Here is a 14549-nt window from a genome sequence, read left to right on the forward strand (position 1 = left end):
TGGCAGTCTGTTATACTTAATTGCAACTGAGTACAAAACTTGAAATATTCCAAGGTTGTTTATGATAGTGTGAATGAAAACAAGCTAGTCAGTATTGTTGATGTCATTAAACATTACTCAAGTAGGAAAACTATTATGAATGTAGGAGAGCCAATTTGCCTCACTGAAACATATTGAGCTTTCCTTTTCAGAGAAGATTTTATAATCTCAAGTGGTGAATCATTTCACTAAATATATTTGACGATCAAGTGTTGCTCAGATTTTTCTTTTAGAAATTGATACACATTATTTTGAGATTATACATGCAATTAAGGACAATTAGCACTTTTTTCCCCCTAGCTTAATACTGTCACAGAAAACCATTCGTATTACCATCTTGATGAACTCTTTTGGTAGGACTGGTAATTTCAGATGACAATGTATGGATGGATTAATGTGGCCACTCCATGAAGTTATAATTGTGGATTCTCATGTTTACAATCTCGCAAACACGGAAACATCAGCTTTTCTTTCTCTTTTCCTTGATTTATCTAGGCAATATGAATTAATTTCACACCTGGCATCCCAGTTAATGGGAATGTTTGCTCTATCTGCTCAATTTCATAGATAAGGTGGGATAAGAACATGTTTGGCTTTCTCCATACTTGACTACCAGAAGTTCATGTAATTGAAAGGCACTAGTCAAAGACATTCTATTTTTATAGATTCTGTTTATTAATAAACTTTGACCTTTTCCCCCAGTTTTCTTCTTTTGCTCACCTATGTACTCTGATCAAGAGGATTATCAAACAACCAGAGGCACTGAATGCCAGATGTTGAGGAACCTGGTAAACCCGCTGGCTCCTCAGGTTGCAAAACCCTCAGTGATCCAAGATCACAATTTAAGTTGACAGCAGAACAGAAATTAGGACTCAGTTCTGTGGACTATGAGGTATTTCTATTATGCAATTCTTTTTGGGATATTTACTTAAAGCCAAAGTCGGTAAACATGCATTTACTTATGCTACCAATCCCTACTATGTGCCCAAAACTGTACCGTGGCCCTGGGGACACAGTTGTGAGCAAGATAGACACAATCCCTGTCCATGAAATACGAGGCAAGATAGTAACATATCAAACATTATGATAAATGTAATCAGAATCTATTTAAGGGTCTAAAGCAAAAGTTTGAGAATATCAGATTTGGCCTCTTGCTGGCTTCTGGGTAGAGAATTAAATAGATCTACAAGAGTGCCATCAGAGAGCATGGCAAAAGATGAAAAAGAATTATCATGTTGGAGATGGAAAATATTTGGGAAATATTTGGGAAGGTGAAGCCCTAATTCACCACGTCCTAACTTGGAAATGGGGATGAATAAAGGGAGGAGTCAAAGCCAACTTCCCACTTTCTGAATGTTGCAGCTGTGTTGATGGTGTTGATTTTCACTGTGTGGGGAAAGCAGCGTAGTCAGTTAGGGTGATACACCCAAGGCGAGATAGCCATTCAGCAGTGGGAAGTTAACATCTTGGCACAAGGTATGGAATCATTAGTGGATGAACAGTAAATGAGGCCATAAAAGTGGAAGCGACCACCCATAGATCAGTATGGAATGAAAAGGAAAATGGCTGAGAGAACAGTCCTCAGAGCATCCATAGGTGCTCTGGACAAAGGGAAAAAAGGGAGGAGATCCTGCAGAGGAGGGTGAGGAGTGGTTAGAGACTTAGGGGGAAAAGCCCTAAAGGACCAGTTATGAAAGAAAGAATAATCAATAGTGTTAAATATTGCCAGAGTAGAAGAATAAGGATTGAAAAGAGCCCAGTTGTTTTTGTCCAAGATGTAAAAGGTTTCTGTGACCTTATGGGGGAAATGAGCTGAATTATAATGGGTGAAGAATAAATGGCTAGAACAGGCAGACGAGTTTTTCAAGAACCTCCTTTGTGAAGAGTAGTGGAGAAACAGGGTGATAGGGGAGGCTAGGTGTTGCTGGGAAGGCATTTTAATCACTTTAAAAAAATATTTTAACCATTTCTCTTACATAGGGTTAGACTTTTGTATTTTTCTTAGTTTTTATACTTAGCACTAAGTAAATAACTTAGTAACTTAATTATGATTAAGTACTTGAAAAGAGAAAGCTATCTGATACAATTCAAGGCCAGGCACTCTACCAGGCTTAAGAAACTGGAACCTGAAGCTTTAACACCACCAGGGGTCTCTTCTTCTTGCTTGACTCTGATCTCCTCTCTGTAGCTGCTTCATTTCTCCCCTCCTCTTTTATGTAGCTTACTCCTTCCCTTTGTGGGAGCCATAGTCCTAGTTCTTTATTTCTTCCCCAGACATTAGAATCACACAAAAACTATTACTATCATTTTTTTTTTAGTCCAAAAAATGAGAGGAACAGATTAATATGGTTTGGCTTTGGTGTCTATCCTGAATCAATCAACTGAATCAGACCAATGTGTCATGATGTCGTGCTTACTCTATGGTAACCATGAGGTTGATGAAGGTGAACGCACCTGTCAGGCATCTCAAAGACCAGATTTACATCCCATCAAGTATCAGCCAGAAATGGCTTCTATTTGGGATGATTTATACCTCCCCTCAATGCAGCCTTTGGTGCAAATTAGGGAATGGCATATTTTTAGAAGAGCAATTAGAAAACCCTAGGGTGCCTGGGTGGCTCAGTCAGTTAAGCTGCTGACTTCGGCTCAGGTCATAACATCACGGTTTGTGAGTTCGAGCCCTGCGTTGGGCTCTATGCTGACAGCTCAGACCCTGAAGTCTGCTTTGGACTCTGTGTCTCCCCCTCTCTCTTCCCCTTCCCCACTCACACTCTGTATCTCTCTCTCAAAAATAAATCGACATTAAAAAATAGTAAAATTAAAAAATTAAAGACAAAAGAAAAGAAAACTCTACCCCTACAGTGTGAAGAAATGCCCATCGGTGTCCACCTTTGGAAGCAGGGGGCAATGGGTCAGAGCCTTCAAGAAGAGTAAACATAGTGTACATTTTACCTCTGTTCTTTGTCCAGGGAACCTTTGTGCAGTGTCCTAATTCTGCTCAGAGCAGAGGCCACAGGGCCCAGCCTACAGGACACAGCACCATGTTTCAGAAAATCATCCCACCTAGTGTTTCTGAAAGATTAATATAAGGCAGAGAAGGGTGAACACAGAGATCATGAGCTTTTTCTGCTACAAATTGCAACTTTACCAGCTTCTTTTTATGGAGACTGTGGAAATTTGTCTGGAAGGGAAGTCAGTGGCACTTTACTTTAACAGATAGTTCTGTTCCAAACACCTGCAAGAAACAAAACCATTCTTCCCTCCTCAGATTACATGGATCCTTATTTCCCTAGTTTTATTACTGCTTTTCCAAAAAAAAAAAAAAAAATGGAGGCTCTTGTTGGGATAGGGTCTTTGCTTTCTGGATGCTCTATCATTTTACTGTAAACATTCCTACCTCTCTAAATTTGAACCTGAAGGTCAAAGGAAAGATTTGAGAGCACAGAAAACAGAGTTCCATTCTACCTGTTCTGCCAGAAAGTCAGGAACAAATTGGGACAAGAAGAGCTATGGCTTCTAAATATATGCTACTGTTTTCTGATATCTTTGGGGGATTTGGCAAAGATCCCGTCTAATTTTCTGCACTGAAACTCAAGTTGGCTCGATGTGTAATGTTTCCATCCCTGCTCAAGAAACTTATAGCTCTGTTGCCAATTCTATCCAGTTTAAGATCCTCTCCCTGGATGCCTAGGTTCTCCTTTGTTTTCTTTCTTTTTCTTTTTTTCCATTTCTCTCTCTCTTTTTGTTTGTTTGTTTACTCTGTTCAATCCATCACTATTTTTTTTTCTTCTCTTCAGAAAGCCCTCTCCCTTACAGTCTGGTTTCCTCACTGCCAGATTTCTTTTTTCAAAAAAAAAAAAAATTCCCTTTCATCTTAAAAACTAAATTTAGTTACAACAAATAATACATGAATATTTGCTATGGAAAAAAAAAACTGAAAACATTAGTAAGCCTATGTGGAAGAGAATGGCTGGCTGCTCACCACACCTATTTCACCTACATGGCTGACTTCCTTGCATTGGATTCCTATCCCATGATGTGTTTTCCAGGTGGAGGCAGTGAGGAGTGGGTGGGCTTCTCAATTTTCTCTGTTACCCCATTTGCCAGTTGGCTGATGACAGTGTTTATTTCCAAAGCATGTGTTAAATATGGTGGCACCATAACCTGGATAGCTGTGATCCCCGAGCCACTGAGGGGAGTTACATAGTTAGGAACATCTCTGTTGGGCTTTTCACATAGGACGTAAGGGCAAGAAACCTTTATTGCCTTAGGACCTGAGACTGGGAACCATTTGCTACAGAGATAGTCTATTCTTCAAAACACAGGCTATTTCAAGAGATAAATCTATTATTGTAAATTATTAATATAAATAAATGTATTATTTGAGAAAATAAATTGACACTGTATCTCACACTCTTACCCTTAATTAAATGAGCAAAATTTAACTCCACCCCCTAAAAAGTAATTATTAATAGCAATCAAACAAAGGGGAAGACAGAATATAATGCAGTGGCTCTCAAACTTCTCTACTTATTAGAATTTCCTGTGTAATTCAAAAAAAAATAATAAGGATGCCAGGATCCCACTCCGGACGCAGTAAGCAGATTTTCTGAAAGATAGGACCTAACTGTTTGCCTTTAAAAATTCCCAAATGAGTCTAATATGCATCTAGGATTTAGAACTGAAATTGACAGTCTTCAAGACAGTTGTGCAGGAAAGAAACAGAACCCTCTGGAGGGAAGCAGGGAGCTACAGTGACATTTTGATTCTCACTCAGATCCCCACCCCCACCCCCAAACAGTCTTTGCTGCAACAAAATTTCAAGAATTCTTACTAGAATACCTAACTGGGACAAAAAGCCCAATTAATATTCATGGTTTCCACCTTTTTTGACTGAAGAGAATTGCAAGCTGTTAAAAAGGGAACATACGGACTGCCTCTGACAAATGCTGAGATTTCAGGGCGACATGCTGACAGGCAGAACTGATGTAATTTCAAAGGTTCGCACCCTCAAAGTAAAGTAAGAAAGAAAAAGAAGGAAGTGTTACAGACCGGTGGGAGAGACGCTGGTCCCTGTCTCACAGAGTCGAAGAACGAATCTCAGAGACAACAGAGAGTGAGCAAAGTGATACAGTTTATTGAGGGAAGGTATAAAGCTCTCAAGAGCGAGAGGGGACCCGACTGAGTGGCCTGACTTTTTATTTGGACCTTATTAGAAAATTTGTGAGACTCCACTCATGGCACGTAGCCCAAGAAGATCTGGAATACCTTCATCCTTTTTTTCCCTCCCCCGAGCCCCTCTTGCTTCTTTAGCCTCCCATTGGCAGCTGCAGTCTCTCTCCTGAGACTCCCTTATCTCTCCTTTCCTGAGGTTAACTCTTTCCCTATTCAGAAGGAAGGAGAGAAGGGCATCACAGAAAATAAAAACAATCAGATCTAAATGACAAATCTATCTCAAAGAAAATGGGGAAAACAGCCACAATTTCTTTATTTTAGGCCACTACATAAAAGTAATTTTAATTTGGGGCGCCTGGGTGGCTCAGTGGGTTTGGGGACCGACTCAGGTCATGATCTCCCAGTTTGTGAATTCCATCCCCGTGTTGGACTCTGTGCTGACATCTGGGAGCCTGGAGCCTGCTTCGGAATCTGTGTCTCCCCGGATCTCTACCCCTCCCCTGCTCATTCTCTGTGTCTCTCTGTCTCTCAATAATAAATAAACGTTAATTTTTTTTAATTTAAAAAAAAAGTAATTTTAATTCTATGAAACAGAATTGAAAGATGAGAGGAAAGGAAGACAGAAGGAGATAGAATTGAAAGCTGCAGATTTGGGTAGAAATTCTGAATGAAAATAGCAAGAGTAAAAACTGAATGAGGACAAAAAAGGTACAAAATAGAACATTATTATTGACAGAAGGGGGCAGATTTAAGCTAATTGTAACAGAAGTATATTAAACAAAGAAAAAAAAACTTGATAAATGCATTCCAATGCAAGAATAACTGGAGTATTTGAGTAAATGCAAAAGAGAAATTCATTCAATTATGTAATAAAATGTATCCTGAATTTAAAAAAAAAATGAGAACAAAAAAAGGGGAACTCTATCTAAATATTGAAAGATTATAAAGTATTTCATGAAAATTTGATAAAAACATTCCAGGTGCTAGTTAAGCTCTTGAGGATCAAGAATAACCCTGAAGACACTTTCGGCATCAAAAAAAGGAAAAAAAAAAAAGCACTTGTAAGGTAAAAAAAAAAAAAAAAATCAGATGGGCTTCAGATTGCTCTACAGAAACAATATTCTGAATACAAAAAAAAGTGATCCAAGAATATCCAAATTAGAAGGCAACAGGCTGGCAGTCTCAAGCATGAAATATATCAGAGAACAAAGTACCCATGAATCCTTCTTGAATTAAAATGTTCTAATGTTCAAATCCTGTGATTTAAGAGATTTTAAAAACACTCTTAGGAACGGATAAACTGAAAAGGATTGATGGTGGGCAGTTAATAAGTTTCTGTTTTATATCAAATGATGCTTATAGAACAGGCTACTAAAGATGGCAGTGGAAAAGAAGAGTGTCACTTAAAACATGCGACGGGAATAGATGCGGTGTGGGTAGTCACCTTCCACCAGAGGCAGGAACAAGGTCACATTAAATTGAAACAAGATGTTAAAGAAACACAGTATGTTTGTTTCCTTATTTTGCCCCTTAATCTTGTATTCCTTAGCTTTTTTTTTTTTTAATTTTTAACGTTTATTTATTTTTGAGACAGAGAGAGACAGAGCATGAACAGGGGAGGGTCAGAGAGAGGGAGACACAGAATCTGAAACAGGCTCCAGGCTCCGAGCTGTCAGCACAGAGCCCGACGCGGGGCTCGAACTCACAGAGGCTAGATCATGACCTGAGCCGAAGTCGGCCGCCCAACCAACTGAGCCACCCAGGCGCCCCTTATTCCTTAGCTTTAAGTTGTAATTTTGGAACTAGTATCTCTCTGCAGTAATGTATCATGTGTTTTTAAATTCAAGAACGACTTCAGTGGACTGTCTTCTGTTAATTTACATAAAATTTAAATTAATGCTTTTTGTATTTAAAAAAATTATCTATACAATCTGAAGTCATACTTAGAAAATCATCCTGTCTAGGTATCTACTATCTCTCTGTATATGCTCTTAAAGTTTTTGGGGATGATGTCCACCAAATATAAAAGAGAGCTATTTTCTGGGTGGCATAAAGATTTTATTTTTGTGTAGTTTTCTACATTGTTTGAAATATTTCTAGTAAGCATGCATTATTTTTACAAAATATAAAGTGGAAGAAAAAAGCAAATAGCTTAAAAAAGATAAATAACTGTGGTTAATTATCATTAATAGTGTAGCAGGATTCTAGCACAGACAGTCATGATGCTGAGGCTTTTTTTTCCAGGAAGCAACTTTATTCGTGCCAGCATGGCTCAGTTGGGTTCGTATCTGAAAAACTGAGCCCTGAATGCCATGTGGTGTGTTTTTTTTTAATATATTTTCTACTTCTTTGTCTCCCATATTTGGTAACACACAAACATGTAGTAGTCTAATTGAGTGGTCTCATGTTACAAGGTCATGAGGGATGTTGTCACATATGCATATAGCCAAGTTGCCTTGAGGTTGTTTTTTTCTCTTTTTTCTTTCTGGAGGGGACCCTACCACAACAGCAATATGGATGCTTACTATTTTATTTTTTTCTGCATTTTTAATGATCTCTCTTAACAAAACAAAACAAAACAAAACAAAACAAAACAAAACAAAACAAAACAGTATCCAGAGTCTCCTTTGATGACTTTGGAAATCTTGTTCCTTTCCTGGAGATATTTGTTAACCGGTTTGGTGTGTTTCCTTCCAGATTCTTTTTTACTGCATGCACTAACATATTTACATATATAATTTCATTTTTATTTGTGTTCATGTAATATTTTGTGTTGCATATTTTGTTCTACGACTTTCTCTTCTATTACCAAGATCCTTACAAAGAAGGTAAAGATCCACCTTATTCTTTAAACTGTGTTTAATATTTCCTAATACAGTCAGGCCACATTTTAAACATTGCTTCATTGTTTGTCATTTAGTTTTTTCCAGATCTTTGCAATTTAAATAGATGCTAAAATGAGCGCCACTGTGCATGCCTTTTGAGTCACTAGTGTGTTTCTTTAAGGTAGATATTGAGACATGAAAATGATGGATCATTAGGAACATAGACTTTTTTTCTTTTCTTCTTCGAATTGCTATCCAAAGTGTTTTTACGAATTTATAACTTCATCAGCAGGATCATACCTTTCTAAATGAACTATTTTCATTCTCTTATGCTTACTCCACATAACCTCCCTACTTCAGTTCACATTTTGCAAATCTTATATTTAGAGTGAATTGATTATCCGGTAAATGTTTATGACTCAGTCTCAGGCTGTGTGTGTGTGTGTGTGTGTGTGTGTGTGTGTGTGAGAGAGAGAGAGAGAGAGAGATGGTCTTGTGGAGGATAGAGAAATACTAATAAATAATTGATCAGAAAAGTAGAAATGAAATAATCAACTCAAGCTTTAGAGTATGTCCAAGCATATTTGTATTGTCCTAAAAGATAAGAATGTGTTCTCTAAGTATGCTGGATGATGAGGCATATATTTAAAATAAGGTATTCGAAGGACATGGGTTGTGATCTCAAGAAACTTCTAGGAGCCAGGGAAGGAACCTAAAGAAGTGAAACTGGTCAAGGATAAGGCCAACTGCCTAAGAGCAGGTAATGTTTTGGCCGTGTCATTTGGAGATAATAGACTCGGAAGGATGACGGACTGAAGGGCTCGATAGCTACGTAGAATTTCTGACTTTTATGTGTAGGAGATTGATTTGAAAATGTTTTCTAAAATACTGTATAAAATATTCACAGATAATCACTGGTCCCTGTAGAACCTTATTTTCTAATTACTAAGGGTGCGGCTACCCTGTATTCTTTCTTGTGGGCCTCTCCATCCCCTGCCGCAGAGGCTGTCAGCAGACTCTCCAGTCCCACCGGCCATGAGCTCTCTGGCTTCTCCACTCCTCACAAGAGGCAACATGAACGATAAGTATCATTTTTGATGAGAACAAAATTTGGCACTTCTATCTAAGGAATTGAGTTACACTGATCACCATAGCAACTAGACAAAAATATAATTTGTGCTGTATATTTGAAAATAATATGGTGCAGAGGTCATGCCTGGGAAGAACAGGGGAAAGAGGATGGGCAAGAAAAATGTTCTTTTGTAGAACAACACACCAAATTGAATTACAAAATACCAGTTTTGCATCATCGAGTTCCTCTTATAGTAGTACAAAATGAGGCCCAGAGAGGTGATGTGACGATTCCAAAGTTACCCAGTAACTAATGCTGAGGTTTGGTTCCTATATCCTAAACTCAAGGCTTTTCTTTTTTGTTTTTTTCTATTTTTTTAAAAAATAGTGTTTATTTTTGAGAGAGAGAGAGAGAGAGGTGGAGGGGCAGAGAGAGAGGAAGACAGAATCCGAAGCAAGCTCCGGGCTCTGAGCTGTCAGCACAAAGCCCTAGGCGGGGCTCCAACTCACAAACTGTGAGATCATGATCTGAGCTGAAGTTGGATGCTTCATCAACAGAGCCACCCAGGCACCCCTCTAATTTAAATAAATTGTTGCCCCAAAATGCTGAATAAATATATTTAGTGACATATAGTCTTCTCTTCTTTTAAAAAATATACTGGGCAATATTGCATATAGCACTCTGTCTAGTGTTCTTCCAGCAGCCAACTGTGGTATAGGAATTTTGTTTGGGAGAAGATTCTAGGACACATTGGTAGCTAACTGAGGAGATGATATAAGGGAGAGGAGGCAGTCAACAGGATGCATTATCAAGCATGGTACCATTTTGTGTACAAGGCTTAAATTTTCTGGAGAACTCTTAAAGCCAGGGTAATAGACATGTCTCAGACTTACTTCACCCAAAGAATGAGAACGCATTTGTAATTACTACTATCACTCATGTGTTGAATTTTGCTCCCAGTTGGTACTGACTCTCTGCAATGTTCAGCATACTAGACATGTAGGCCGAGCTGGCAGAGGTTTGCAGAGAACATTTTCAAGCAAAGAGATACATTTGATGGCAGTTGGAGAAGAGTGTGGTTCAGGGAGCAGAGGCTGGGCAGCATGGCTTCCACTAGAGTCCAGCTTCTGTACTGTGCATCCAGTTAGCAGCATCCTAAGTGTGTTCCAACCTGTCATGAACACTTCAGTGTATGACCTGTCACTGAGCTTCTGTTGCTGCAGTTGTTGCTAAGGTACTTACTGCTCTTCAACCTGTCTCTTCTCTACCAAGCATCATAAAATCCCCTTCAAGCTTGTCCAGTCCTTGGCTACTCTAGACTGACTAGGCTGTGCCTTAAACCAGACCTGTATCCCTATAGGATCTGATCTATTTATCATGCCCTTGCTAAGCTCTCATTCTAACTGTGCGTGGTTGTAACTGGGGACAGAAGAAACAAAATATGTCCCAGCGAATATTCCAAATTACCGACATCTCTTCTGTCTCGTTATGTTGCATCAACCAGATCTCATGATAATTAGGAAGATTACTACTACCAGGATAGCAATTCCTTTCTTTGACTGCTCATATAATGACAGTAAGAGACCCAATGACCAACAGTAGCTATATTCTCAGGTTTAATATAACTTTTATTTTATCCCTTAGCAGGAGCATTCTCATCCTGAAAAAGCAAACTTCTTTTTTTTAATTTTTTTTAACATTTATTTATTATTGAGAGACAGAAACAGAGCATGAGCAGGGGAGGGGCCGAGAGACGGGGAGACACAGAATCGGAAGCAGGCTCCAGGCTCTGAGCTGTCAGCACAGAGCCCAATGTGGGGCTCAAACTCACAAACCGCAAGATCATGACCTGAGCCGGAGTTGGACGCTTAACTGATGGAGCCACCCAGGCTCACCCCGCCCTTTTTAATTTTTTTTAACATTCTGAAAAAGCAAACTTCTAATTCAGCAGAGAACAGAGTCCCCAAATATATTACTAAGAGTAATGGAAGTAAACCTGTTCCTAATTCCACCTTCTGGTTTCCCATTCATGCTTTTCACATACTAGGGAAATTACCCCATACAATGGCTGTTGTTTAAAGTATAAAACAGGTTTTCAGGAACAGCCTCTCAAGCCCTCAGAGGATCATCCTCACCTGGTACCTTGGATAAGCTTTCAGGAGGTCATTTCAAAATTGTATTAACTGGTAGTGTCTGAGAAATACGTAAATGGTAGGATGAGTGGATTCCATGGCCATTTGCATTTTTTGCATCTCCTTCACAGTGAAATGGGCACCATGATCATCAGCACATTATGAGCAACTCCAATCATGTATTCACGTGACAGGCAGTGGTCAGGTGCTTAATATATACAAGATGAGGTAACATGTTGCCCTATTCTTTCATTTATTCAATCATTCATTAATATATTCCTACTTCCTTCATTCATTTAATTAAGTGATTTATTACCATGCATGGTAACCTGATCTTATGTGCCAAGCTCAGTGCACTTTTCATAAGTAGGCACCCAGGTAAACATGACATCAAGATGCAGACTATATCCAGAACCCCAGAAGGTCTCCTGATATCCATTTCAAGTCAATACTTCCACAGAAGGAAACTTCTTAGCCTCAAATTTAGATAAATACATGGATTATTTTAAACTTGTTCCTAAGCGTAAACAGAATCTTATAACTCATCTCTTGTTTCTGGCTTCTTTAGCGGAACATAAAGTTTGTGAGTTTTATCTATGTAGTTAGTTGTGTCAATAATTTGTTCTTTTTAAGAATATGCAACAATTTACCCATCCTGGTTTAAATGAGCATTTGTAATATTTCTAGTTTAGAATCAGTATGAAAAAAATGCTTATATTTTGGTAGATTTATTTATTTATCTGGGGTATGTTTCAAGGAGTGGAGACCTCAGACTATAGTATAGGTATGTTTAGCTTTAATAAATTTTACAAAATAGTTTTCCCAAGTGGTTGAATTAATTTGCACTCCCAGCAATATTCAAAGTTTCCAGTTGCTACCATTCCTGCCATCATTAGTATTTTAAGTCTTTTTATTTTATTCATCTAGTGGGATTTTGGTGGTATCATATTATGCTACTATTTGCATTGCCATGGTAAGTAGTGATGTTGAGCAACTTTTGATACACTTATTAGCCATTTGATTATCCTCTTTTATAAAGAGACTGTTCAAAATTTTCCCTCATTTTTTAACTGGATAGTTTGACTTTAATACTGATATTTGAAAATTATTTCTGTATTCTGGATATAAGATCTTTTTCAGATATATTCTGTTACCAAAATTATTCTTGGGGTTCCTGGGTGGCTCAGTGGATGAAGCATCCAGCTCTTGATTTTGGCTCAGGTCATGATCTTGTTCATGAGATCGAGCCCTGTATTGGGCTCCGAGCTGACTGTGTGGAGCTTGCTTGGGATATTCTCTCTTTCTCTCTCTCACTCTCTCACTCTCTCACTCTCTCTCTCTCTCTCTCTCTCTCTCTATATATATATATATATATACTCATTTTAGAGAGAGGGAGAGCATGCAAGTGAGGGAGAGGAGGAGAGTGAGAGAGAGAATCTTAAGCAGACTCCAGGCTTAGCACAGAGCTGGATGCAGGATTGGTTCCCACAACACTAGGATCATGACCTGAGCCGAAATCAAGAGTTGGATGCTCAATCAACTGAGCCACCCAGGCTTCCTGTATCTATTTTAATGAGTGCATTAAAGCTTGCTTAAAAATCCTTAGGATATGAAGATATGTTACATCTTATATAAAGATTTAAAACTGTAATAATGTTCATATTTAGGTGTATGATTCATTTCTAATTAAATGTTTATAATAGGACTTAAGGATATGGTTCTTACATAATTGCTTCCCCATGATTTAATGCCAAGCACATTGTTTCCACCATAAAACCATATAGACACACCTTTTGTCATAAATTAAGTGCCCATTATATATTAACATATTTGGGGATGCCATTATAGTCTATCAGTCCATTTGTTCATGTTTCTGCCAATATAACATTGAAATAATTGTTGTATTTCATAATAAGCCTTGGCATCTGGTAACATAATTACTCTTTCTTTATCTTCAGGATTGTCTTGGGTCTCATAGGTCTTTGTATTTCCCTATAAATTTCAGATCCAACATGCTAATTTTCACACATTTATAAATCAGTATCATAATTCTGAGAGGAATGTTTTGAATCTATAGATAACTTTGAAGAAAACTGACATCCTAACATTGTTTAGATTGTTGATTCCTAGGCATCAATTATTTCTCAAATTATTTAGCTTTTTATCACAGCAATATGCTGTAATTTTCAGTGTAGAAGTATTTTTTTAATTTATTCATAAATATTTATATGGCGTGGTAAATGTAATTTTTTAAAACTTTATTTTCCATTATTTTTGACTGCTAGTATGTAGGAATATATTTTGCTGTTGAATACGCATTCAGAAACTTTCTTAAATTTGGTTTTAATTTTCATAGTTTGTCAGTAGATAAAAAAAAACTTCAACATAGTCTTAAGATTAGCGGGCTAAGAGAATTTTCTTCTTTCTGGTATCTGTCTCCCTTTCTTATATATCTGTCTCTCATCTATCTACTTTATTGCTTTACTGCAGTCACTAAGACATCAAATACACTATTGAAAAGAAACTTCTTTCTATTTTGCTTCCCTGTCCATTACAACTATCTGTCCTCTGAGTGGCTGGTACCTCCCTTTCCATATCACTGGCCTTCTGAGTTTTCTTTCCAGACTCATGGGCCTCATATTTCTTAGCTCTGTAAATCTTGAAAGAAAATGCATTCTCTTTAGACCCTGTTATTTTTTTCCTTACCCATGTATCATTCCACCCCCTGTTCTCTGTGCTGTTCTCTACATGGGGAAACATGATTTTACACATAGTAGATATCCAGACATAACCCTAAAGGAAGCCAGAGGGTTTATAAGGAACCCCAGAGCCATAAGAATGCTTCTAGAGATAGAGAACGAATTTGTCCACCACAGGATCTTTGTGACGATGACTCTCTTCAAGGAGCAAGAGGGAAGTGAAGGCTGGCTATACCCCCAACCCCCAACCCACAGACTGGTAGAGCCATCCATCTCTCTTCAGTCAAAGTATACTTGAATATGATGGTAGTGGTGGTTCTTGCTCCTTGTCTCCACGGATCTGACACTTTCCCAATAGCTGTCTTCCATAATCTACCCAGGGTTCACCTTTCCCCAGGATGACAATTATTCACACTATGAAATACCTATGTTACTTGTATTGCCACTCTTAAAACAATTTATCTTACCCAAACTACTTATTAATGTAATGTGTAATTCCCAAATGCCTTGGATAACACTACTCTGATTAAATGTTATTTAAGAGCATGCTTTAGAAAAAAATGCCACAAATTATTCCTCCTTGGTTATTTTAATTTTTTATCATATT

General features: G+C 38.0%; 1 long non-coding RNA gene across 1 annotated transcript in view; it reads right to left on the reverse strand.

Moving 5' to 3' along the window:
- Positions 1 to 14549, reverse strand: part of LOC128312643 (uncharacterized) — a 45422-nt gene that overhangs the window by 16411 nt on the left and 14462 nt on the right. The gene's annotated exons all lie outside the window — the stretch shown is intronic.

The sequence above is a fragment of the Acinonyx jubatus genome, chromosome D2, assembly GCF_027475565.1.
Source record: "Acinonyx jubatus isolate Ajub_Pintada_27869175 chromosome D2, VMU_Ajub_asm_v1.0, whole genome shotgun sequence".
Taxonomy (NCBI): domain Eukaryota; kingdom Metazoa; phylum Chordata; class Mammalia; order Carnivora; family Felidae; genus Acinonyx; species Acinonyx jubatus.